Source organism: Saccopteryx leptura, chromosome 6, assembly GCF_036850995.1.
Source record: "Saccopteryx leptura isolate mSacLep1 chromosome 6, mSacLep1_pri_phased_curated, whole genome shotgun sequence".
Taxonomy (NCBI): Eukaryota; Metazoa; Chordata; class Mammalia; order Chiroptera; family Emballonuridae; genus Saccopteryx; species Saccopteryx leptura.
The window spans coordinates 25255132-25280350 of record NC_089508.1 but is presented as its reverse complement, the minus strand read 5'-3'; the positions used below and the strand labels follow the sequence as shown (position 1 = coordinate 25280350).

Below are 25219 nucleotides of genomic sequence, written 5' to 3'. Positions count from 1 at the left end.
CCTGAGAACCCTGTCTGGCCCCCGGGCTGGGAAAGCTCTGTCTGCCCCCCCCCCCCCATCTGGCAGGAGGGACGGAAACTTTCATGGAAAGCCCTTGTGCTGACGAATGCTCCCAAGTCAGGACTTTGAATCCAGCCCTGACAGAGCCACCGGCTCAGGTTCTGGGGCCTCTCCTTCTTGGGTCAGAACCTCCTGCCCCGGCTCCTCCCCTTGCTCTCTCTGCCCACCTTCAGTCGTGGGCTCCCGGGGACCCCAAGTGACGGCTGACACTAGAGCAGTCACTGTCTCTCACACCCCTGCACCGTGTTCTGTGCGCCCCTCTGGCCCCTCCGTTCTATCGTGCACTCCTCTGCCCTGTCCAGTGCCCAGCAGCGGCTGCCTGGTCTGCATGGCGCTCGGTGCAGTTGAAAGTCTAGAGCTTTTTGCTGTTTTGTTTAAGACCTGGTTATGGTTGTGGGAATTTTTTTTTTTTTTTTTTTTTTTTTTTTGTCAGCTGCCTGTTATATCAATCACGGAGTCGGGATCTATTTATAGGTTGGGAGTACTGTGTCCTTAGTCACAAAGAGACACAGACAGGGGACTGTCAGCTGGTGCCGGAGGAGCTGAGCAGCGAGTCAGCAGCAACTGGAAACACCTGAGGGGCAGACACGCCACCGGCCCGGTCCTCTTCCGGCCCCAACATGTGAGTACCGCGACTTCCCCTTCTCTGCCCGAGTGAGCCCTGCGCCTTCCTGTCCTTCGCCCTACACACACACTCCCCCTTCTCTCTTTTGCTCTCTCTCTCTCTCTTAAATGGATAAAAATATCTCCCCACGCCTGCTCTTTGATCCTGGTTTTCAGCGCTGCAAAGCATCTCTGGGTGGCCGAGAGGAAAAGCTGCCTTGTGCAGATTGTCATGGGAAGGTCAGAGGGACCGGGATGGCTGGTGGGACGGTGTCACAAGCTCATTTGGAATCAGTGGGTTCCCTTTTATTTTTATTTGTTTTCGCTGAGAAAAAGTAGGTAAATCAAAAGGGCAAGGGAAAGTTTCCAGGCGGCTCAGCGGGGTGGGTCTGTCTCCCAGCGTGAAAACTTTTATTTGCTGGCAGCTCAGGCGCCCGGGCGAGCCGGGAAGGTTACAGAGGGACGCTCAGTGCTCACAGGACAGGTGACGATGGAGGGCTCCCGGAAGACCTGGGCTCGGCCCCGAGTCCCCACGGCCAGCTGTTCTATAGTGCCTCAAAGGAAGTGACTTTTTCCTTTTGCTCCAAAGAGTGAGTTTGCTCAGAGTTGACGATTTGTCTTGCCTTACCAGCTTTTGTTGGCTCACTGATCTGGTGTGTTTTCTCTACCCTGAAAGGGGAACTTGAGTAGGGGCTGGGGGTGCAAGGTCTCTGAAAGGAGGAAGCCAGGTGTGGAGTGTGGCTGGTGCATCTCTGAGCATCCTTCCTGAAGGGAGAAACTTACTATTGCGATTCTTGTCAAAGCCATGCTTGTTTCGGGCATTCAAGGTGCAGGCTCTGTGAGCACGTGGCGATGTGGGGGGGGGGGGGGCTTCCAGAGATGGCAGTCCCCAGATAGTGTCCGGTGGTCCACCTGGCTAAGGCACCACCAGCTTTCTGTGGGATACGTGGGACTTGAGTTCCTGGAGAATGTATAGTATTAAGTAAAAACCCTGCACTTGAGGAGGTTTGCTATGTATTATTTACAAAGGAGTAAAAGCTCTAAGTTTTTTGGGGGGGAAAATCATGGTGCCTCATATATACGATATACAGCTTTTAAAATGTATCTCATTCTTCGTGCAAGTTGAATAATGCCTGGGTTTCTATTTACTAATACAGGGCTTACCATATTCTATATTGCCGAGGACGATGTCTTGATTTGTTTGGGAAAATCATATCCTCACAAAGACATCTTTCCAACAATTTGAAAGCATTACACAAAACAGGTCTGTCTGGACTGTTTGTGATTCAAGACAACATCGTTTTAGCAGCAGACCTACCTTGAGGAAAGTTAAATAATGTGGACACTCGAATGTTCAGAGAGGCAACTTGATCTCATTTTACTTTTGACCTTTATGAACTTCAGCTTCCCTTCTTGTGATTCTTTATTGTCCCCAGCGTTTTATGTAGGACTGTTGTTGCCTGGAATCCATCCGTTTATGATTTTGGAGGGGAGAATGGGTATCAGGAAGGAATAAGAAATTAGAAGGTAAACTCCACATGTTCAAGTAGTAAGTCCACATTGATTGGTGGAGAAATTAAAAACACGAAGTTTGTTGGCAAATGGAGACGGGGAGGGCACGTCACTGTTGAAAACCTAGTATGGTGGGTAAACTCCAAGAAATGGAGGGAAGAAGAAACAGGAGTTGAGCGTATTCTCCATGCTGCATTCTTGGCTCTCTCTTCCAAGGGCTCTGTTTTGCTAAGCAGAGCCTGCTAAGGTTCCCCACAATAATGCTGAAGTGGGATTTGGTGGGTTACTGTTAATTAAAGCTCAAGCGAATCGAGTGATTGAGACATTGCATTCAGAAATCACAGCAGTCGGCTGTTTGCAAAATTGAACTATCCTAGGACTCTCAGATCTCAATGGCTGTTCAGAGAAAGTGTGGCACTTTTTAACCTTTTAATAGAAGAGCAAACCGTTTTCTCCCCTCCTCAACATGCACGCCGGAGCCCACTGGCCCACCATGCAAGGCTGTGGGAGAGACTCCTGCCTCTCTGAGCAAGTTCTGTGATCTCATGAGCGTCAGCGGTTGAGAGAGAAGAATATTTGTTGGAACACTTAGGCAAGAGCTGCTCCTTCTTTTGGCTACCTGTGGATGCTTTTAGGGGGGATGGGGGCTTGTTCGGCAGTGTGATGGAGGGCCTGGCCTTCATCCTCAAGTTCAGGATGTGGTTTTCCCCCTTCGGGCTTAGTGACAAAGACGCAACAGGAAAGCTTCAGGACATTTGCGTAAGGCAGCCTCTGATTGCTTAGTTTCTGCTTCAATAACAGTTCATTGTATGTAGACCGAGCTCCTGTCAAACTCATCATTTTTTTTTTCTTTCCCAAACTGATTTTTTAAACGCAATTGGGCATCGGGCTCTCTGTGACTTTGTGTCTGCAAAAATCTAACCCGTTCCATCCTTGTTGTGGTTTATGTCTCCGAATGTAGATGCACAGTTAGTTGCCTGTGTGCACGCAGTGTTGTTTTATGTGCCCCCTCCCTCGAGCACATGGAAACCCAGCCCCAGCCTCCTCCCGCATTGGGGCCGGTGAGGCCAATGAACAGGTGCTTTGGAATACAGCAGGCTCAGGTGCGGGACCATCAATCTCAAGGAAGAAGGAATTGCTCCCCTAATTCAAACAATGTTGCATAGCTGGGGTCTCTCCAAAGACCACATACATTTAAAAAAAATGGCAGCTGGCAGGATTTTTAGACCCAAGACCATGCCCAGCTCTTTCTCCCCATCACTCTGTGTCTGCAGTGTGTCTGCCCATCTTCTTCTTATCTCTGTTTTTACATTTCATTATCCTCCTGCTCTTTCTCCCTCCCTCTTCCCTCTCCACCCCCTTCTCGAGTTCCCTGCAAAACACATTTCTATCTGGCACAGAAAATAAACTCAGATTGTGGGTAGTTATGTTAATCTAATTCAATCCTCAGTGGGTTAAGAGTGAAATTCTAATAGTGGAGCTGTTGAGGGCTTTTTTGTTAATGGCTTGGGGATTACATTGAGTTAAAGGCTCATTTCCTAATCAAACAGAGAGGGAGAGAGTGACTCCGAATATTTATGAGTCTCCCAGCGAGAGTTTAAAACATTCAACTCCAAAAGCAGGGTCTCTGCAGGAGGAAAGAGTTAAAACCCCTCAGGGCTGCTGGGGAAAAAAAAAAAAAAATTAAACCAGTTAAGCCATCAGCATTTTCAGGCTGCGGCACAACCTGGGCAAAGCGGAAGGTGGGGCGCGCGGGGAGTCGGCGCACAAAGCGAAAATGGAAACTGTGCCAGGAGCTCTGAAGCCAGAGTCAGCTGCTGCGCTCAGAACAAAGTCCCCCGGAGCAGACCGGGGTCCTCGGTTCACCACGGGCCCCGGAGGGGCCGTGTGCCTGCAACTCCCCAGATCGGTTCTTCCCCCGCAGTCCAGAGGTGAGAACGTGGAGACGGGAGTATGGCTCAATTTGCCGGCAGCTGGAGGGGCCCCCTCCCGCCCAGTGGAGCTGGGGGAGAGACCCCCCCCCCCACTGCCATCCTGCCCGTGAAATGCTGAGGGCAGTCTTCCCCTTCAGGAGCGAGTTCACATCGCCACAGGCCCCGCCCTCTCTTCCGCTCCGCTCTGGGGTCCGTCCAGGTCCCTCGGTCCCTCTGCTCGGGGCTCTGTGCCCACAGGGACCTCAAAGCCCGCCTGATTCGCTGTGCCCTGGCAAACGCAGGTCGAGAACTCCCCGATCTCCCGCCAGAGATGGCGCGAGGAGCGACTTGGCCAAGGTCAAGCAAAGTCAAGGCAGAGCTGAGGCCAGGAGTTGAGTTCTCCATGCGCTCTGGCTGCTCTCTCCTCATCCTCCGGGGGACAGGAGAGGAGAGGGGACCGTCGGAGCAGATGGCCAACAGAGCGTGCCCTGGCTCCCCCGGAGTGCTGCTTCCTTCTCCAGCTCAGAACGGAAGGGCGGGAATCCTTGGTACAGGAGGATGCTGGATGCCCTGTGGACACCTGTCTGTTTTTCTGCCACTAGAACGAGCAGTTCCGAGTCCTTTCACTTGGGCCTTTTTTTCCTGCTCCGTGGGGTCGGCAGAGGCACCAGGCTGCTGACTGTGTGTCTCTGGCTCCTCTGCTTTCTGTGTCCCCTGTCCCTGGGCACTGATCTTCCTCTCGCTGCTTCACGCTCAGGGGCCTGCGAGTGCTCCTGCGTTTGCCCTTTCTGGGTCCAGGCGGCACGTCTGTCTGCAGCAGCGTTTCCGGAGCCTTTCCCACGCGGTTGGCACGTCCCTCTTCCGGGAGCCCCTGGCTGCTCTGCCTGCGTTATCGCATCATCCCCTGTGGTGTGATCGCTTCTGTGGGGTCCCTCACTGCACCTGCAACTGCCCAAGAGCATGGGCAGCATTTCATTCCCCTCTGTGAGCCCTGGGCATGGGCAGCATTTCCTTCCCCTCTGTGAGCCCTGGGCATGGGCAGCATTTCCTTCCCCTCTGTGAGCCCTGGGCATGGGCAGCATTTCATTCCCCTCTGTGAGCCCTGGGCATGGGCAGCATTTCCTTCCCCTCTGTGAGCCCTGGGCACGGGCCGCATTTCATTCCCCTCTGTGAGCCCTGGGCATGGGCCGCATTTCATTCCCCTCTGTGAGCCCTGGGCATGGGCCGCATTTCATTCCCCTCTGTGAGCCCTGGTCATGGGCAGCATTTCATTCCCCTCTGTGAGCCCTGGGCATGGGCAGCATTTCATTCCCCTCTGTGAGCCCAGGGCACGGGAAGCATTTCATTCCCCTCTGTGAGCCCAGGGCACGGCCAGCCATTCCTGCCCTACGAGTGCCTCGCACGGGCCGCACGGGCCGCACAGAGCTGTGGTGGAGCCCGCACTCCGAGTCAGACAGCCAGGCTTCCGGTCCGGCACCGCCTTTTCTCAGCCATGAGACTTGAGCTACGTAACCCTGAAAGGTCTCGATGTTCCCATCTGCTAACTGGGGGTCATTCTAGCACCTTCCTTATAGGGTTGCTGGGAAGATGAAATGCGTATGATGTGTTAGCCCTCTGCCCAGTAAGTGTCAGCACTTCGGTTTGCTCAGCACAGAGGAGTCACTTCTCATGTCACAGCACGGAAAACAGGCCCCTTCGCCGCCCACTCACGAACTATTGATATGTCTTAGCTCAGGCGGCTGTGACGAAATACCATAGATTAGGTGACTTAACCAACAGAGATTTATTTTCTTGGTTCTGGAGGCTGGTCCGAGGTCAAGGTTCCAGCACAGCTAGGTTCTGGTGTGGCCCCTCTCTGTACGCAGATGTCTTCCTCCGACTGTGTGCTCAGCTCAGCTCTGGGTCTTCCTCTTCTTGGAAGGACACTAATCCCGTCATGGCAGCCCCACCCTCATGACCTCATCTAAACCTAACTGCCTTTCAAAGACCCCACCCCCAGATCCACCTCACCAGGGATTAGGGCTTCAGCGTATGAACTGTGGGGGGCTGCAAACATTCAGTCCCTAACAGGCCAGAGCCCTGGGCCAGCAAGACTTCCAGCTTCCTCCTCTCACCGGCTGTTCCATTCAGAAGCCACAGATCAAGGCATATCAAGAAAGCCCCCAACCTGAAAAGAACTCGGGGCTTTAACCCAGTCTGGAGAGCAGAGGATGTGAGCCCAGCTTTGGGTAGCAGTCCCAAGTCAGGGGAGGCAGCCGTGTGTGTGCCTGCTCCGTAGAGACAGCGCTCCCCTCCCTTGGCCCTGGCGAGCCTTCCAGCGAGCAGTGTTGATATCCTGGGACTCCGACACTCCTGCACTCCCCTCCCCCCTGCACTCCCAGAGGGCGGTGTGGGCTCTGCCCAGAGTAGGCCAGGCTGGTCCTGGCTGTGAAGCCAGCGGGCTATGTTTGCAGGGCAGCAGGTGACAACTCTGTCCGCCTCTCTCTCAACGTGTTCACTTGACAAATTAGTCCAGGAGCCAAGTGGGCCTCACGGGAATTCCTGAAGTGGTGTCCTCCCGTGGGCTGCCCTCATCCCAGTGTCCTCAACACCGCTTGTGGTCCCTGGGCAGGGACTATGTGAGGGTGTGAACCCCATCCTTGTCTTTCCCCACGGATGAGCCACTGATGTCCTTCCTGACACAGGGGATGGGAGTGTGAATCACAGTGCCACCCACACTTGCAAAGTGCCCTGTATTCTTCTCACTCCCTCCTCTGCTCTCCCTGCTAGAGCTGGAGGTACCACAGCCAGACACTCCCCTCGCCGTCCCTCCTGCTTCTATAGTCCTCTGTCCAGAAAAAAAGAGAAATGAGGTGGGTCCTTCCTTAAGGTAGGCACCAACCTTCACTGGACTTTTTTTCTTTTGTAAGTGGAAGGCAGGAAGGAAGAGAAACAGATTCCTGCATGCACCCTGACCAGAATCCACTCAGCAATCCCTGTGTGGGGCTGATGCTCTGCCCATTTGGGACAGCTGCTCCGTGGCTTAGCAACCAAGCTATTTTAATGCCTGAAGTGAGGCCATGGAGCCATCCTCAGTGCCCGGGGCCAACTTGCTCGAACCATTTGAGCCATGGCTGCGGGAGGTATAGAAAGAGAGAGATAGAGAGAGAGGAGGGGGAAGGATGCAGAAGCAGATGGTCACTTCTCCTGTGTGTCCTGACCAGAAATCAAAGCCGGGATTTCCAAATGCCAGGCCAACTCTCTACCACTGAGCCAACTGGTCAGGACCTGTTCTTTGATTTTGTTGTTTATTTTTTTGTCTAAGTTGATGCCAAATTTAATTGCTAAACTGCTATTTCCCCTGTGACTCTTACTCTCATTTGTCAGGCTCTGCCCTCTCCCTTCTGGGCTGTCCCAGCCCCCTCTGGCCATCCCACTCTGTGGGGCTATGCTCCCCCTCTTGCTTCTACCACGCTGGTCCTGGGTGGTGCACATGAGAGGGACAGCGTCCCTCTGAAGTGCTCCAGAGTGTCTGTTTCCGTTAGCACAGACACGGCTTTTGAATCGCGGCGTGGTAGAAACATTACCTTGGGTCCTGGACTCTTCCCAGAACAGCATCTCTGCTCTCCTTTGGAAGACGGGATAAAATCTCATGCTGCTGAGGGTTAAATGATCGCAGCGAAAAGTCAAGGCATCTCTTGGGGACTGGCGGCTGGCTGAGACAATTGATTAGCTTGGCTTAGTGATTGTTTTAGCAATATTCAGGAGTGAAATTATTGCTGATTAGGCCGTGTATGTGCATGTGTGTGAGCGTGTGTAAGGGTTCGTGGCAATGAAGGGGTATGGTAAGATCTGAGAAAGAGATGTCATGGACTCTTTGCTCCCCAGTCAGTCTCAGGAAGAGACCTGTCACCCGACATGTATCTGCGGTTGTATTAGAACTCTCTCTGGACCCGTCAGCTGGGAGAGGCGGGAGGAAGGGTGCACAGGACCTCCGGTACATTTTCTCTGTGATTCCCTGTGGATCTATAATTATTTTGACATGAAATGTGGAAAGACACAGTCACTTGAAGGGAGGCTGGATGCTGAGGGCTGCTTTCGGCTGTGGTTCCGAGGGGCCAAGGGGCAGCTACCAGGGGTCCAGCCCAGGCTCGGACCAGTGCTGATTGAGGCACACGTGCTCTCGGGGTCTCAGTTCCCTCGATCAGAACATGAGGGCTTGGAAGAAATCTCTTGGGCCCTTCAGCTCTGAAAGTTTCCACTTCAGAACTTGTTCAAAATGGACCCAGAACATTGTATTCCTAACAAGAGCAGTGATCACCGGCCAGCAGCCTGTGTCCCTCCAGTCCGAGGCCTTGAGCCCAGGTGTGCCTTCGTCACCCTCTGTCAGCCCTGTGTCTATCATTTCCGCAGCTTGTCCTCTCTCCTCACCCCCACCCCCACCCCGTCCATAAGCACACCTGGGCGGTGAGTGGGAAACTGGTCAGAACTACTTGTTCAAAAGCAAATTGATAAATTCTGTGTTTTAAAGTTTGTTTTTAATTTGTAGAGGTCATCATTTCATACGTCTGTAGTCCTGATATTCTCCCCCTCTCAGTCCGCCACCCCAGAAGTTGCCTTAGGCCTCTCTGCGTCCGGAGAAGCCCCGCGCCAGGGGCCTGCTGCTCAGAGCCCTTCGGCAGCCTCTCAGGAAGGAGCGGGCTGGGTGGGGGGTGGACCCGAGAAGACAGTATCCCACAGGGCAGCCTCGGCAAGTCCTTCCCCTGTCTGCACCTTCATTGCTCCACCCACAGAAGGAGACCGAAACCTGCTCCGAGTATCTCCTGATATTGGCGTGGGGCTACAGTAAGAATCGGACCATAAACTTTCCTTTAACAATGGAAGTGCTGCCCTGGCTGGCTGGCTCAGTGTTAGAGCGTTGACTCAGAATGTGGAGGCCCTGGCTGGTTGGCTCAGCGGTAGAGCGTCGGCCTGGCGTGCGGGGGACCCGGGTTCAATTCCCGGCCAGGGCACATAGGAGAAGCGCCCATTTGCTTCTCCATCCCCCCCCCTCCTTCCTCTCTGTCTCTCTCTTCCCCTCCCACAGCCAAGGCTCCATTGGAGCAAAGATGGCCTGGGCGCTGGGGATGGCTCCTTGGCCTCTGCCCCAGGCGCTAGAGTGGCTCTGGTCGAGGCAGAGCGACGCACCAGAGGGGCAGAGCATCGCCCCCTGGTGGGCAGAGCATGGCCCCTGGTGGGCGTGCTGGGTGGATCCCGGTCGGGCGCATGCGGGAGTCTCTCTGTCTCTCCCCGTTTCCAGCTTTAGAAAAAAAAAAAAAAAAAAGAATGTGGAAGTCCTGGGTTCAATTCCCAGTCAGGGCACACAGGAGAAGCACCTAACTGCTTCTCCAGACCTCCCCCTCTCACTTCTCTCTCACTCTCTCTCCCTCTCCCCCTCCCACAGCCATGGCTCATTTGAGCAAGCTGGCCCCAAGTGCTGAGGATAGCACCATGGCCTCACCTCAGGCGCTAAAATGTAGTTCAGTTGCCAAGCAACAGAGCAGCGGCCCCAGATGGGCAGAGCATCACCCCCTAGTGGGCTTGCCGGGTGGATCCTGATCGAGGCACATGTAGGAGTCTGTCTCTCTGCCTTCCTGCCTCTCACTTAAAAAAAAAAAAAAGGAAGTGCTTACCAGTTTTAGACCAATTCCCCTACACTTTGATTTCCATGAAGTAGTTTGGATGGTGACTAAGAGGGCTTTGGGGCCACACTCCTGGACCCATGTCCACCTCGTACTAGCTGGGACCTTGGGCAAGTTTCCCAACTTAGTTCCCTCATCTGTATATATGTGGATGTGATATAATGGATGTGATAAGAACACTTTCCTCGAGGAGCAGTTTTGAAGATTAAAGGAGAGATGTGTCCAAGTCCTTGCACAGTGCCTGTAGACAATAGACGCTGAACGCCCTTCCTGTTGGTTATGATGGTGATGATGGCTGTTGTAATCGTTCTCTAGGGCTCCATGCCATAAAGGCCAAGAGGGAGATTTCGAAGTCCCTATATTCCTCCTAAAGTCTGCCTGGATGGTTTAAAAATATAGCAGAAGGTGCTGCTCTAGAAGTGATCTGGACATACCCTGGTCCCCCATGATTCCCTGGGTTATGGGGTGACCTGGCCAACCCTGTCACCTCTCGTGGAAATCTGCTCTCCACAGTCTAGCACAGATGGCTGCTGAAGTCCAGAAGTTCAAGTCTTCAGGCGGGAAGATTGGAAATGGTTTAAATGGGCTGTCGTGTGTGTCCCTGTGTGGTGGAGTCACTGGGGTGTATTTTCTGCAAAGGGCCAATTCCTCCTCCTTGTGCAGCATGACTGGGCGGGGATTGCTTGTTCTGCACGTCCTTGATGGTGTATCATCAGGGAGCACTTAGCAAAGGAAGAAGAATGGGAATAAGTAAGGGCAATATCTAAGGCCTCAGGGGCGGCAGTGGAGTGATTTGTATATTTCAAGGGACGTGTAGCACCGACATCACGCTCTTAAGGGAAAATTCCAAACCCAGACTTGTGACCAGCCTGTGTGTCTGTGCGCACATGAGCACGTTAAGGGTACTGTGGTCAGCCACCCGTGACTCTCCCCTGTCCCTGTCTTGGGCTGAGAGTAATCTTGAAGGGAAGTGTAATTACTGTTTACTCAAGGGCACTCACTGGAGAACACCCTCATGTAATGACTCTTGAGTTAATTCTGCCTTCAGATGCCCATCTGCTGTTGCTCCTTTGGAAGCTATTGGGAACCAAGTACCACTTTGAGCCCAAGGGGGAAAGGATCAGGCAATGAATATTAGTCCCTCCAAGTTCAGGCTTTATTCTTGGGCAGCGGAAATATGGTGGTGGCATTTTTCTCACACAAAATCTTCACCCAGATCTCTGCCCTTAATAGTAAAAGTTTCAAAGCAAAGCCACCTTAATCTAATGAGCGGTCTTGGTGGATTTGGACAGCCGGCAGTACTGATAAAGCAAGGGTGTTCAGAAAACTTCTAAAGACAGGGTCTAAAACATGCAAAAGATGCCATTCATCACTTAGCGATCAGACTGAAGATGTGCGTGGAAGTGAGAGACGCCAGCTTCAGGAGAGGAGGAGTACGTGCCTGTTAGAGTATTCTGCACACCCACCTGCCAAGGCACGTGTTTGCTTTGGCTTCCTCGGGCCCCTCATTTGCTTTCTTCCCCATTGATTTTTGGAGATGAATTTGCCTACTCATAGAAGGTGGGGGATGGGGCCAGAGGCAAGTGGGTGAATTATAATAAAACTTTGGAATCTATTTGCTAAAAATATCAGAAATATTACTTTGAAATATGACACTACTGAGGTAGCTGGGCGTTGCTTATGGAAATCAGACTGATTTTTGTAGCAATGTATTGAGCAAGCCTTTCTATTAGCTTCCTGAAGCCCCCGGTTCTAGTTCTAGCTCGGCCTCTACCTGATGGCTTTGTCCAGGACATGCCATTCTTCTCTGTCCCTGTTTCTTCACCTGTGGAAGAACTGGTGGCCTCGATGGCCTCCCAGTGCTCTTCTGGTCCAGTCTGAACTCCCTGTGTGCTCCACAGCTGTGAGCACGGTGGTTTCCTCTCCAGAATTAAGGCTCGGCAGACAGGGACAGGGGCTCCATCTCCCAGCATGCCCTGTCCACAGTGGCTGGACATGACAGACACCCAACATACGTTTGAATGTACGAATGAAAGAAATGACATAGGCCAATGCCAACCTCCCCAACCCAGAATGAGTTTTGCTGTCTCCAGAAATGCCACAGGCCCGGCCTGAGTTTTGACCCTCTGCGTCCTCCCTCGTTGATCAGGGGTGGTGGCTCCTGCCTCCACAGTGTGGACTGGAAAACTTTTTTTTGCAATAATATGTAAATTGAGCTGCTTAAAACAAACCCACCAAAAACACCTTTGAGGAATGACATTATTTCCCAACTGCCATACCTACTTCTCTGCATGACCATTGTACTGTCTATTTCTGTTCTTTCCCTCCTCTCTCCATTAGACTCTATTAATTTCAAAATATTACATTTGGAGACTTGCTAAATAAAGAGACCTCAGAGCACAAAGTATCCCTTATCCATTTTCTGGGTCCCTATGTGCTTCCGTGTAAAGATTTTTTTCTGTTATTTTTGACTAAATGGCCTTGATTTTATCATTAATCGTTACGTGGCAATTCTTTCTACCGTGGCTAACTTATTTCTAAAATATTCTCCCATAAGTCCTGAAGTCTACTTCTCTTGATCCCTGCTGCCCCCTTTCACGTCTGTCTTTGCCATTTCATAAGATTTATAAAGTGGTTCCTTTATATATTGGACCCTTGATCTCAGGCCTTTCCTGGTCCTCCATCAGAATTTCCCAGAAGGACAGTTTTTACAATTGGACTTTCACAGTTCAGGCGGTCCTGGGTCTCTGTCATTTCCATAGTGAGCCTGGGGACACGCTTTGTTCTCTCTCCCTCAAACCTCATCTTGTCTTTAACCAGCAGTTTTCACATCGCAGACTGACCGCATTATGAATTCTTCAGCGTCTCTGTGTTGCGCCATGTTGTGAAGGAGTCCGCTTTTCTCCTTGACGATAATCTCATCGCACATTAACGGCACTTGGTATTTATTACCTGGGATCTAATCATGACAGTTCCTTGAAACGTTTCTTTACTGTTGCCTTCCATTGTTTTTAGAGCTTACCTGGTTTCTTGACTTTCTCACGTGACCCATCTCTGCAACGACCCTCCTGAGTGTGGGAGAAGGAAGGAGGCATTTCTCGAGGGCTTGGTGTGTTTGGAAGCTTTACACGGTTTATCTTTGATCTTTGTCATGGCGGAGAGACACAAGTACTATTATTATTCCCATTTTACAGAAGAGAAGACATAAGCACTGAGGTTGGGTTCTTGCTGGAGGTCACCCAGGTCATAAGTAGTACTGTTGGCTGTCATATCTACAATATGCCACAGGGCTAAACGTGAGCAGGCAACCACTGAAAACCACACCAGTAACCTTTTGTATCGTTACCTAAACATTGAACTTGGTCCATCGCTTCTAAACTTTTAGTGTTTTCACTAATCTTTGAAAAGTGTCAGGTTTTAAGAGACCCATACAAGAGAAGCTACGACTCTTGGCTTTTATTCGCCAAGTCCCTGCACTCTTGGAAGTACCGCAGTACAGATGCTTCCACCCAGCGAGTCCTCCGTTCATTCCACTTTGCTCTCCTCTGCAGCTAGCTACTCACCGTCTTGCCTTCCCCCAATTCAATTTTTAAAATCTCTCTGGAGGAGCAGGAAACCCTGTTGGTAAAATGTAGATCTAACCTGTGGCTAAAATGGGCCGATTTTAAAACAAACTGTGACGGGTTCCCCTTTCAGGAAGCGCCTTTCTGTTCTTTCCTGCCTTGTCATGATGGCGTCTTCCCGATGCCCCGCCCCCACGGCCTTTCCCACTTCAGTCAGGCCGGAGACAATGTTGCCATTCCCTTGATGTTTCCTGTGTTGTTTTTTTTCCCTACCATACTCTTTCTATGTGTTAACTTTCTTGACTTTGTCTTCCAAGAGCTTGGTCTAGACCAGGGGGTCCCCAAACTACGGCCAGCGGGCCACATGCGGCTCCCCGAGGCCATTTATCCGGCCCCCGCCACATTTCTGGAAGTGGCACCTCTTTCATTGGTGGTAAGAGGAGCACATTGACTATCTATCTCATTAGCCAAAAGCAGGCCCATAGTTCCCATTGAAATACTGGTCAGTTTGTTGATTTAAATTTACTTGTTCTTTATTTTAAATATTGTATTTGTTCCCGTTTTGTTTTTTTACTTTAAAATAAGATCTGTGCAGTGTGCATAGGGATTTGTTCATAGTTTTTTTTTATAGTCCGGCCCTCCAACGGTCTGAGGGACAGTGAACTGGCCCCCTGTGTAAAGAGTTTGGAGACCCCTGGTCTAGACACTGGTGGTCCATCCGCCCTCCCACCGCCGAGATCATCCCAACTTCTCATTGGGTGTTACGTGTCCTCTTCTGCTGTGTGGGCTGCACCAGGTGCCGCGCACCACACAGGTTTCTCACTGACAGGGCGAGGTTGGGCATAAGGGGACTCTTGCCAATGCCAGAGCCTCGTCCCATCTCTGGTGGCCTTGTCCCCTCTTGATCCGCCCATCTTGGCACCTGGGATGCTAATGACATTCCTGAGGAGAGTTCTGCTCTCCCCCCACCATGGGTGGAGTCCAGCACGTGCTGCCTGCTCTGGACAAAGTGTCATCTCCTGGTTCATGGCCCTCAGGGGGCACAGATTCATTGGGTTTCTGCCTTTCCTCCCGCTGTGCTTTCTCCTGAAGGGCCCTCTCAGCCTGCACTCTGCCGCCTGAATGCAGGGCTGGCGGGCAGCTGGGGGGGTCCCTCACTGGGTGTTTGCAGGGAAATGCTCATAGACATTGATAATCACTGGCAGGATTCCCAACGTTTAACACTTTCCCTGGTCCCCAAGCCTCGGTGTCACACTGAACTCTGTTAGTCCATTGGCGATCCATTGGGCAGCGTTTCTGTCTCTAGTCGCCTTGCTTTCCTTGGGGACTTTGTCTGGCGCCCACTCTGAGGCTGCTGTGGTCTCCAGTCCTCTGTGTCTCTTTTTTAAGGGAGAATACAAAAAATTCTCCTGTGGGGGGAGAGGAGCCTGTTTGATGGGACTATGGTTGCACTTGGTGGAGGCCGCTGGGTCCCCAGCGCATGGGACAGGGTGTGAGGGTGAACTGCAGGGTCTGCTGCTTTCCAGGTCGTGGCCCTGACCCCGCCCGGGTTTGTAGAGTGGAGTGGCGCAGAGAGCAGTGGTGCTCTCTCCTATTCCTGGGGGCACTGCCGATCAAAGCTGGCATTTCCCCCAGGGGGCGTGAGCCATTGCTGCATCACTGCCTCCTCATCCGATGGGCGTGCGAATGTCTCTGCTGGGCCCACTGTTTGTGTGTTCTGTGTTCTGTCACCCTGGCTGTTTGGGGAAGACTCCTGAGAGGCGTGGGACAGTGTCTTTAGTCAGCATCCCTAAAAGTAGAGCCTGCACTCTGGATTCTGGGCAAGAGGTGGGTTGAGGGGGTGCTGTCTGCGGGCACCTGCAGGAGAGTGGGGAGGAGAATGAGAGGAGGGGAGGGGGCTCGGTGAGGGTGTGGCCTCAGCTGAGGTCTAACTTCCGCCCGATCCCATGGGGGCTATGGAGCATGAACGACACCACAGAGTCGTCCCCAGCTTGAGGCAAGAATACAGGTGTGCTGTACCCCCATATCAACCAGCCCTTGGCTGAGAACTGCCCTGCGGTGAGAGAGGAAGCCTGCAGGCCCCATGGACCCAGGGGGCTTCCGCTGGTCACGCACAGTTCTCACAGTTCTGGGGAGAAGGCTGCAGCTTTGGCCCCTGGGGTGCACGGCAGGGGGCAGAGGGGCCTGAGCACAGCACCAGCAGACTCCGCTGGGGGGGGGGGATTAGGAGGCAGTGTCCTGGCGTGGGCCTTGGTCTCTCCGTCCCTTCATCTCCACGTGGGTCACTCTGGAATCTGACAATAAGCTTCAACCACTCTCCAGGGTGAGCCCAGGGAAGAGCCATGATAACGCATCAGGACCCTGGGTATTGAAGGTGGCAGGTTACAAAGATAGGGACTCTGAAGGTGCCGATGTCCATAACTTGTACCACACTCTTCTCTGCATGTTTAAGCTCACCAAAGGCAGAAGGACAGAGACTCACTCACCACCTCTTGCTTTCCCTCCGTGGGAGCTGGAAACAGAGTAAGAGGTGGCCTCTTCCTCTTCTGCACAGGACGGCTTCCCTCCCAGTCCCTTTGATAGAATTAAGAGCCTCCTTATGGGAGAGACTTTAGGCCTTTGATTTGCTTTCTGCCAAAGGCCAGATAGGTATGTGGGCATTACCTGTAACCAGGCAGCATTCATTATAAATGGCATGTGCCTGGCTCTGCCGGGAGAAAATACAGGAAAACCAGTTCCTGGATCTTTTGGAGGTTGCAGTTAGTGGGAGTGAGGCAGGAGGGGTCCCTGCGTGTTTGTACTTGGCTTAGCCTGTCTGGCTGCCTTGTAGTGAAGGACAGGGTCGGGGGTGCGACCTGTGTGTGTGTGTGTGTGTGTGTGTGTGTGTGTGTGGACAGCCACAGTACTCGGGGGAGGGAAACGTGCACTGAAGGGCCATGCTGCTGTGTGGGACCGCATCTGGCGTCCACTGCAAACCTGCTGGACTTAGTGTCTCCGGTTTCTGGCCCGAGGAGCACAGGTTCCCGCATCCGCCTACCTGAGGGCACTGCAGAGCTACGGAATGGTGAACATGGCTTTTGAACTCAAGCCTGATCAACTCTATTGTCTGTATCTCAAAACTAAGCCAGAAGGGCTTGGTGCCCAGCTCTGAGAACATGGAGGTCAGGCCCCTGAAAGCATGCTGGCCCATCAGTTCAGGGTGCCAGCTATCCCATTCCCTCCGCCCCAGGCTTGACGCCCCTCCCTGTGTGAGTGCCTCTGCCCGGCTCAATCCCCTCCTCTCGTCCCTCTACTGGTAATGCACATCGCTCACGCTTCCTCCCCCAGCCCTATACACAACCACATCTCTAAGTTATTTTAAGTTGCCTCCCCCCTGAAGTTGCCCTGGTAATATAGAGCCCAAGAGTGAAGACCCCGTTCTGCACGGCCAGCAGCCATTGCAGATTCCCATGGGGTCTGCACACATCAGAGCACACACCTGTTCACATCCGGGTTCACGGATCCACGTTCACGCTCTGTGTGCAAGGTGCTCCGCACTCCCTTACATACCCACTCAGCGCACCCCTCCAAGGCTGGCCTCGGCGCCCGCTCTGTGCTCTGCACTGTCAAAAACGGGAAAGAAGCTTCAAAACCCAGTGATGTCCCAGCGCCGGCGTAGGGGGTGGCAACCGTCCTGGCTCTGTCGTTGGGCCAACTGGCATTCAAATTCTGACTCTGCTGCTGCTTATGGTCTCAGGCAAGGTAATCCGCCTCTTGTGCTCAATTTTCTCACATGTGCAAAGGAAGCGATCAAATGCAGTGTGTGGGTTGTTGTGAGGATTACGTGAGATGCAGCAGGGGAGGCGTGAGCTTAGGTGGGTTCGGGAGCTCTGCTTGCCCCCTGGCCAGGTGGCCAGAGCTCAGTGACAATGAGGAGAGTTTTCATGGACACAAACCCGCTGTGGTGAAGGGTGTTCTGATACTGACAATATTAGTCTAGTCTAAAATTTTGCCGACTCAAGAATTTGATTATAGACCTGGGAAGAGAGGAGAAATGAGTTTTGCTTCATAAGATGTTTGAGACCACATGACTCTCCACTCCTCCTCTCCCTCCTGGACCCCATGACACTTAAAAAAGGCCACGCTGCCCTCTCCTCGGGCTGTGCCATGCGCGAGGTAGGGAGGGAAGCCCCTCCCTGCCAACAGCTGTCCCCAGTGCCTGGCATGTTGCTTTCCCTGGCCGTAGGCAGGGTCTGGGGTGCGCAGGCCACCATCTGCTGGAACCACCTCGCCTGGCCCAGCCCCGGCCCAGCCTCCAGGGCCCGTCCCCAGCTTCTGGCAGCTCCCTGCACTGGGGGAGCCCAGGCCCAGGCTGGATGACCTCACAGCTGTGCCTTCGGCCCCTCGGGGGCTCGTGTGTGTCTCTCTCAGGCCTGTCCTGGCTGCCGGGCAGAGGGCCCACTGTCCTTCAGTACCAGAGGCTCACACTGCCCAGCCTGTGCCAGCAGTTGGCAGAAGTTCCTCAACCAAAGGCTCTGTGTTTCTTGCATCCATAGCTGCCTGCTTCTCCCACCAGGGGCACGGACCCTGAGTGGGGTGAGGCTTTGCCAGCTTTTCCATTCCTCTCTGACAGGTCTGGAAACTCCTTGAAAGGTCTCTATTCTCAGGTGAGTCAAAGGTGGAAATCGTACAGGTGGCTCTGGAGGCAGAGACACCTGTTACACTACAGCGAAAGGACACCGAGGCTGCGTGAGGAGCGGGCTTTCTAAGCTGACTCCGTGGAAGAGTGTGCAGCTTGTGCTGCCCACGAGGAGGAGGTGGGTGGGGAGGGGCGAGGAGGAGGCAGTCCCATCTGCACACACCATGAAGCAGGCGCCGTGCTTGGTACTCTCCTCTCATCCTTCTTCTCAGACTCAGCGACCCTAGGAAGTGGTACTGTTACTCCCCCATTTTACAGATGAGAAAGATGAGGCCCAGAGGAGTTAAAAGATTTGCCCTAAGCCACCCAGTGGCTAAGTGACAGCACTGGGATTTGAACCAGTCCTCTCTTTAATATCTGTGCCTTTTTTCCCCCTCATAATTCTATATCCACTTTAACATTTGAATCACAAGTATATACTATATACTCAAAAACTTAAAAGAACTTTTTAAATTAAGCGGTTGCTAGTTTATGTTGCAGTTTTATCAGGTTCTTTTTTTATTTTGGTAATATACACATAACAAAATTCACCATCCTAACCAGCTTTAAGTTATTAACTTCATTCACGTTGCTGTGCACCATCACAATCATCCATCTCCAGAATTTTTCTCATCTTGTAAAACCAAAACCCTATAAGGCATTAAATAATAACTCCCCTGCCCCTGGCTCCAGCCCCTGGAAATCACGGTTCTGCTATCTTCATGACTTTGACAGCTCCAAGGACCTCACATAAGTGGAATCATGCAATGTTTGTTCTCTTATGACTAGCTTATTTCACTTAGCACAATGTTCTCAAGTTCCATCCATGTTGTAGTATGTGTCAGAATTTATTTCTTGTGAAGGCTGAATCAGATCTCATTGTATGTATTATAGACCCCATTTTTCTTATTTTTTTCACCTGCAGAGGACTCTGGGGTGCTTGTACATTTTAGCTGTTGTGAATGATAGTGTCATGAACATGGGTGTACAAATATCTCTTTGAGACCCTGCTTTCAATCCTTTTGGATATACACCAGGAGTGGAATTGCTGGATCATATGGTAAATTTTATAATTAAAAAAAAATTTTTTTTTTTCAGAGACAGCGAGAGAGTCAGAGAGAGGGACAGATAGGGACAGACAGGAACGGAGGGAGATGAGAAGCATCAATCATCAGTTTTTTGTTGCGACACCTTAGTTGTCCATTGATTGCTTTCTCATATGTGCCTTGACCGTGGGCCTTCAGCAGACCTAGTAACCCCTTGCTCAAGCCAGCGACCTTGGGTCCAAGCTGGTGAGCTTTTGCTCAAACCAGATGAGCCCGTGCTCAAGCTGGTGACCTCGGGGTCTCGAACCCGGGTCCTCCGCATCCCAGTTCGATGCTCTATCCACTACGCCACTGCCTGGTCAGGCGGTAAATTTTATTTTTAATTTTTAAAAAAGTGCCATACCGTTTTTCACAGTGGCTGTACCACATTAAAGTCCCACCAACAGAGAGGAGAGGTTCTAATATTTCCACATTCTCGCCAACTTCAATTTTCTGGGTTTTTTTTTTCTTTCTTCTTTTTTTATAGTAGCCAGACTTATGGATGTGAAGTAGTATCTCACTGTGGTTTCGATTTGCATTTCCCTAATGATTAATGATGTTGGGCATCTTTTCACGTGCTTATTGGCCATTCATGTGTCTTTCTTTGGAGAAATATCTGTCCGTGTATTTTGGCCATTTTTTAAAATCAGGTTGTTTGTTGCCTTGTGGTTGTTGGGTTTTAGGAGTTCTCCGTATATTTTGGATATTAATGCCTTACCAGGTACATGATTTGCAAATAGTTTCTCATCCCCTAGGCTGCCTTTCCAATAGTGTCCTTTGGTGCCCAGAAGTTTTAAATTATTATGAAGCCCAATTTGTTTCTTTTTTTTCCTTTTGTTGTCTATAGCTTCAGTGTCATAGGCAAGAAATCATTGCCAGGTCTAATGTTATAAAGTTTTGCCCTATGTTTTTTTCTAAGAGTTTTACAGTTTTAGGTGTTACATTTTAAGTCTATAATCCATTCTTATTTTTGTATATAATGTTAGGTAAGGGTCCAGCATCATTCTTTTGCATGTAGATATATCCAGTTTTCCCCAAAACCATTTGTTGAAAAGACTTCCCCTGTTGAATAGTCTTGGAACTCTTGTCGAAAATTATCTGACCATTATGTGAAAATATCTGTATTTTAAGCCACTTCTTTTCTTTTTTTTCCCCTTAACTGAGAAGTGGAGAGGCAGAGAGACAGACTTCCCCATGTGCCTGACCAAGATCCACCTGGCAAGGCCACTAGGGGGCGATGCTCTGCCCATCTGGGGTGTTGGTCCGCTGCAATTGGAGCCATTCTAGCACCTGAGGCAGAGGCCATGGAGCCATCCTCAGTGCCCGGGCCAACTTTGCTCCAATGGAGTTTGGCTGTGGAAGGGGAAGAGAGAGACAGAGAGGAAGGAGAGGGGGAGGGGTGAAGAAGCAGATGGGCACTTCTCCTGTGTGCCCTGGCCGGGAATTGAACCCAGGACATCCACACACCAGGCTGATGCTCTACCACTGAGCCATCCGGCCAGGGCCTAACCACTTCTTATGTTGCATCTCAACAGTGTGCAATGCTGAGTAGCATTATAGAGTATCAAAGCTGCAGATGACCCCGCTAAGGCCAGTGGTCAGAGCACTCTCAGCCCAGTGATGGTGCCAAAGAACTTTGTGAGGGTCCTCACCTCTTGGAGTGAGCTAAGGTCTTGCTGGGATACTTTTTGTGCATTTTAGCAAATGCTCCATTCTATGCACACATGTGTTTTAGAAACCTCAAGTGTAGAAGGTGGAGAGTGGAGAAAAAGCACCCAGAGTGGGCCCAGGAGTGAGGTGACCTGGATGGGGAGCCACTGAAAGCCCCTGAGTCAGGCTGCAGGTCCAGCATCTTCTGGGCGACTCAGGGCAATACCCTCCCCCCAATCTTTGCACAAGTGCAGCAGGCAGCCTTAAAGAGCGTACATGTGTGCAAATGCTACCCTTCCTCCACGGCCAGGGCCCCAGCTAGCATGTCTCCTATGCTCCACAGCCAGCGTGGCCTCCCTCCTGCCTTCACCACCCTGAGTCCGCTGCTCCAGCCGTGTGAAACACTCCGTTTTCTGACCAAGAGCTCGGCTGGGTTGTACTCCTGTGTCTTGGCTCACACGGGCGCCTTCACAACCCTGCTAGATTACCCCCGTCTCAGAAAGGCCCTCCTCCGCTCCTCCTCTTGGAGAAGTCACCGCTCTGTCCCTGGCCCACGCATGTACGCTCTGTCCGCTTCTGTAGGCACCCTGGAGTTACAGTGACATTATCTGTCTTACTAGGGCTGAGATCTCTTGAGCCAAGAACTGTGTGCAAATATTCAAAAGAACGCCCTAGAGTGCGCGCATGCGTGTGTGTGGCCCTCAGTACACACAATGCACCTTGTGAATCCAGCCCAGACAGCAGCAGTGACTGAGCGGTGAGGCTGTGAAGAGCGCTGGGCAGTCAGCACGGTCTGAGGGTGGGAGGGGGGCGCGGGGCTCCGCGGCCACTGTTTTATGGCAGTTTTGGGAAAAAGCAACTGGGTATCTTTTTGGCCACTGAGCCCCACCAACTGCAGGGTAAAAACTGGATTTTCATTTTGAGACGTGGACCACCAATGAGCTTGTTTTCCCAGGGACCAGGAAGGAGTGAAAACGGGGGTGGTTCCGGGCCCAAGGATCAGTAATAGAGTCAGTCTCAGGTTTAATTCCCCTTTGCCCTTGTGTGCCTTACTGTCACCAGGCAGTGCTGGTGCCAGCAGGTCACCTCTCTGTACCACTTCCCACCCTGCCCCCTGCAGAAAGCCGGCGCCTCTGTGCACAGGCCAGGCGGCCCTGCTGCAGACAGCTGTGCACAGCACAGACCCTGCGTGGCCCAGCCCCGCACTGACCTGTGCAAACACAAGCAGAATTATAGCAGCCCGTAAACAAATTAGCATCCTTTCAAAGGTGAAAAGCTCCATAAAATGTCTGGGTTTTGTTTACAGCTTCAAGGTGGGGGTGACAGGGAATTGGATTAAGTCACTGGGGTGCCCCTGTGGCACTGGCTCTCTCTCCTCCCTCTTGTAGCCCCCCTGCCCCGTGGGCACACAGACCAGGGCGCACTGGCATGATGCGCGCACAGCCCCGCCTGAAATGGCCTCTCTGTCCGTCCTGCCGCTGTTCCTGCTAGCCCTAGTCCCAGCAGGTGTTCCCTAATTAGCAATCTCTTCATTTCCAATCAAAGCACAAAGCGGCCCCAAAAGCCTGTCTTTATGAGGGAGCCAGCAGCGGCTAGGGATGTGCGGCGGGGATAATTGTCTTCGCCAGTGGCGGCAGTAAGCGGGCTGGCTAATTCATTATTGTAATAACTTTGCTTGTCCTTGGGGAGGTGAGGGTGGGGGAGGGGAGGAGGGGGAGAAGACCGAGTGGGGGCTGAGGGTGGGCGGGGTTAGGGTCTGGGGCACACAGGTGGGAAAAAAGCACGAATGAGTGACGCATCGGCGGCTCCCACTTCCCACCGCGGGGGAGCGACAGGCTTGCCAGCCCTCCGCAGCGGGCCGCCTGGGCTGCGAGGAGTCCAGACTCGCCATAGTGCAGGCAGGGGTCCTGGTTTCTGAAGGGGACCCTGGACTCCCGGGAGCATGTGCTCCATTACCTGCTGGGTCCCGAGGGCTAAGGACCGGAAGAAGTCTTAGGGTCAGGGCTGTGGGGTGGGGTCCCTGGAACCAGCTCTCTGTCTTCTCAAGGGCTCCAGTCCCTGGACGGCCACTGTCATCCCGCCTGGGCACAGTGGCAGAGAGAGGCCAGTTAGAATGCCCTGAAGAGTTGCGTTGCACTTTTATTGGCAGAATGATATGGGTGACAACTCAAAGATCCTTCCAAGTCTGCTGGGACTACAGAGGCTGAACGTATCCCTAAAATCAGGCTGAGGTGGCTGCTGGCTGGGGTTGCCCCTGGCTCTGTCCTAATGCCTGCCCTGAATCATTTCTCCTGCCCTGAGCAGGGCTCCAGCCTCTTACCCTGGAGGACCCCTCCCCGGCAGGGCAGCTGTGGGCGGGGTCATCAGGTGGCAGGGCAGCTGTGGGCGGGGTCATCAGGCAGCTGTGTGAAGGGTGTGGGACCCCAGCTTAGGCTCCGTCCAAAGTGAAATACAGGTATGGAGGCAGGGAGGGAGGGTGTCCCCGGTGGGGGGAAGGCACAGGTGAATCTGGGACTGCAGTGGAAGGAGGCAGGGCTCGTGGGAAGGGATAGGTGGAGGGAATGCTGAGGACTTGGAGACTCTGGGAATGGAGGGTGAGGTGGCCCAGGGAGGGCCTGACGGAGGGGCTCGGTCTCCAGCTCTCTTGCCTCCGAATCGATAGCCACCGCAGCCCCTGCTCGAGGTCCGGTGGGTGCCGTGCCCTGCTCTGGAGGCGAGGCAGGAGGGGAGACCTGGCTTCCCACAGAGGCAGTCCTGCCCACACTGGGGCCCTAGAGAAATGGCCTGGACCAGAACAAGGACCTTCCCGGGGCCAAAGGGAAAAGGAAGGCTCTGCGCCCCCCCCCTCCGCAATCTCACCCCCACCCCGTGCGGTGCTTGCCATGAGACAGTGGAGATGGATTGTTGACCAGCCCTTGCCTGAGTCCTCACAGCTCCTCACTCCTTGCCTGAGCTCCGAACACTTCCCCTTGGCCTTGGTGCCTGGTGGTGACCAGCAGTGGTTAGAATTGTGGGTTCTAGAAGCAGAAGACCCGGGACCAAATTCTGGCTCCATCCGTTCATTTGCCTCTCTGTGCCTGTTAGGTGCAGAGGGTGAGTCCCTGCCTCCCCTGAGTTAACGCGTGCCCCTGTGAGGTGCACAGCAGGGCTGGCTGGGCGTGAGGGCTCCTGTGTGCTGGCTCCTGCTCTTAACGACACTTGGCTGCGCAGGTGGGTGTGAGCGGGTCCAGGAGGGGGCATCAGACCTGCCCTGCTCCTTCCACCGTTTTCCCCCCTCCTCTGTGAGGTGGGATGGGGAAGCTGGACTTGGGCCCTCTAAGATTCTCCGTTTGAAGGACGCTGGGAAGGGGTTCCAGGTGGGGTGGGGGAGTGCACTGTGCTCTGCAGAAGCCTGTCCCACTATTTAGGGGCCAACTGAGAGATGTCGACAGGCCCGGCCCTGTTTCCTCTCAGCCTTGCTTCTGTCTGTGTGGTTCTTCAGCTCTTCGTGGCCCCTGCCCCTGTGTCTGTGTGTGGGTGTGGGTGTGTGTCTGTGTGGGGGTGGGTGTGTCTGTGTGGGGGTGGGTGTGTCTGTGTGGGGGTGTGTCTGTGTGGGGGTGTGTGTGTCTGTGTGTGGGTGTGTCTGTGTGGGGGTGTGTGTGTCTGTGGGGGGGTGTGGGTGTGTCTGTGGGGGTGTGTGTCTGTGTGTGTGTGTGTGTGGGTGTGTGTGTCTGTGTGTGTGTGTGGGTGTGTCTGTGTGTGGGTGTGGGTGTGTCTGTGTGGGGGTGTGTGTGTCTGTGTGTGGGTGTGTCTGTGTGGGTGTGTGTGTGTCTGTGGGGGTGTGTGGGTGTGTCTGTGTGTGTGTGTGTGTGGGTGTGTGTGTCTGTGTGTGTGTGTGTGTGTCTGTGGGGGTGTGTGTCTGTGTGTGGGGGGGTGGGGGGGTGTCTGTGGGTGTGTCTGTGGGGGGTGTGTGTCTGTGGGGATGTGTGTCTGTGGGGGTGTGTGTCTGTGTGTGGGGGGGTGGGGGGGTGTCTGTGGGTGTGTCTGTGTGGGGGTGTGTGTGTCTGTGTGTGGGTGTGTCTGTGTGGGGGTGTGTGTGTCTGTGGGGGTGTGTGGGTGTGTCTGTGGGGGTGTGTGTCTGTGTGTGTGTGTGGGTGTGTGTGTCTGTGTGTGTGTCTGTGGGGGGGTGTGTCTGTGTGGGGGGGGTGGGGGGTGTCTGTGGGTGTGTCTGTGGGGGGTGTGTGTCTGTGTGGGGGTGGGGGTGTGGGTGTAGGTGTGTCTGTGGGGGTGTGTGTGGGTGTCTGTGGGGGGGGTAAGGGTTGCATCTCTGGCTATGTCGGCTGGGAGTCCCCCTGGCCCTAGACTTGGTATGGCCCATAGAACAGAGTGTGAGAGACCCAGTGCCTGGCCCTCAGCCCTCTCAAAGGCCATGTCCCTGGGGCACTGTGGTTTTGTTCCTGCCTCTCACCCTAGCTCATGAGTCAGAAAAATCTAGAAGCCAGACTTCCGCTTCCTCTTCTGCACCACCCTCGATTTC

The 25219-nt window shown here is 53.0% G+C and overlaps 1 protein-coding gene across 1 annotated transcript in view; it reads left to right on the top strand.

Moving 5' to 3' along the window:
* Nucleotides 1–1137: 1137 nt before the first annotated feature.
* Nucleotides 1138–25219, top strand: part of ESRRB (estrogen related receptor beta) — a 180340-nt gene continuing 156258 nt past the window's right edge. Inside the window, exon 1 of the mRNA XM_066342537.1 lies at nt 1138–1253. The gene's annotated coding sequence lies outside the window, so the exon portion shown is untranslated. The remainder of the gene's footprint in view (nt 1254–25219) is intronic.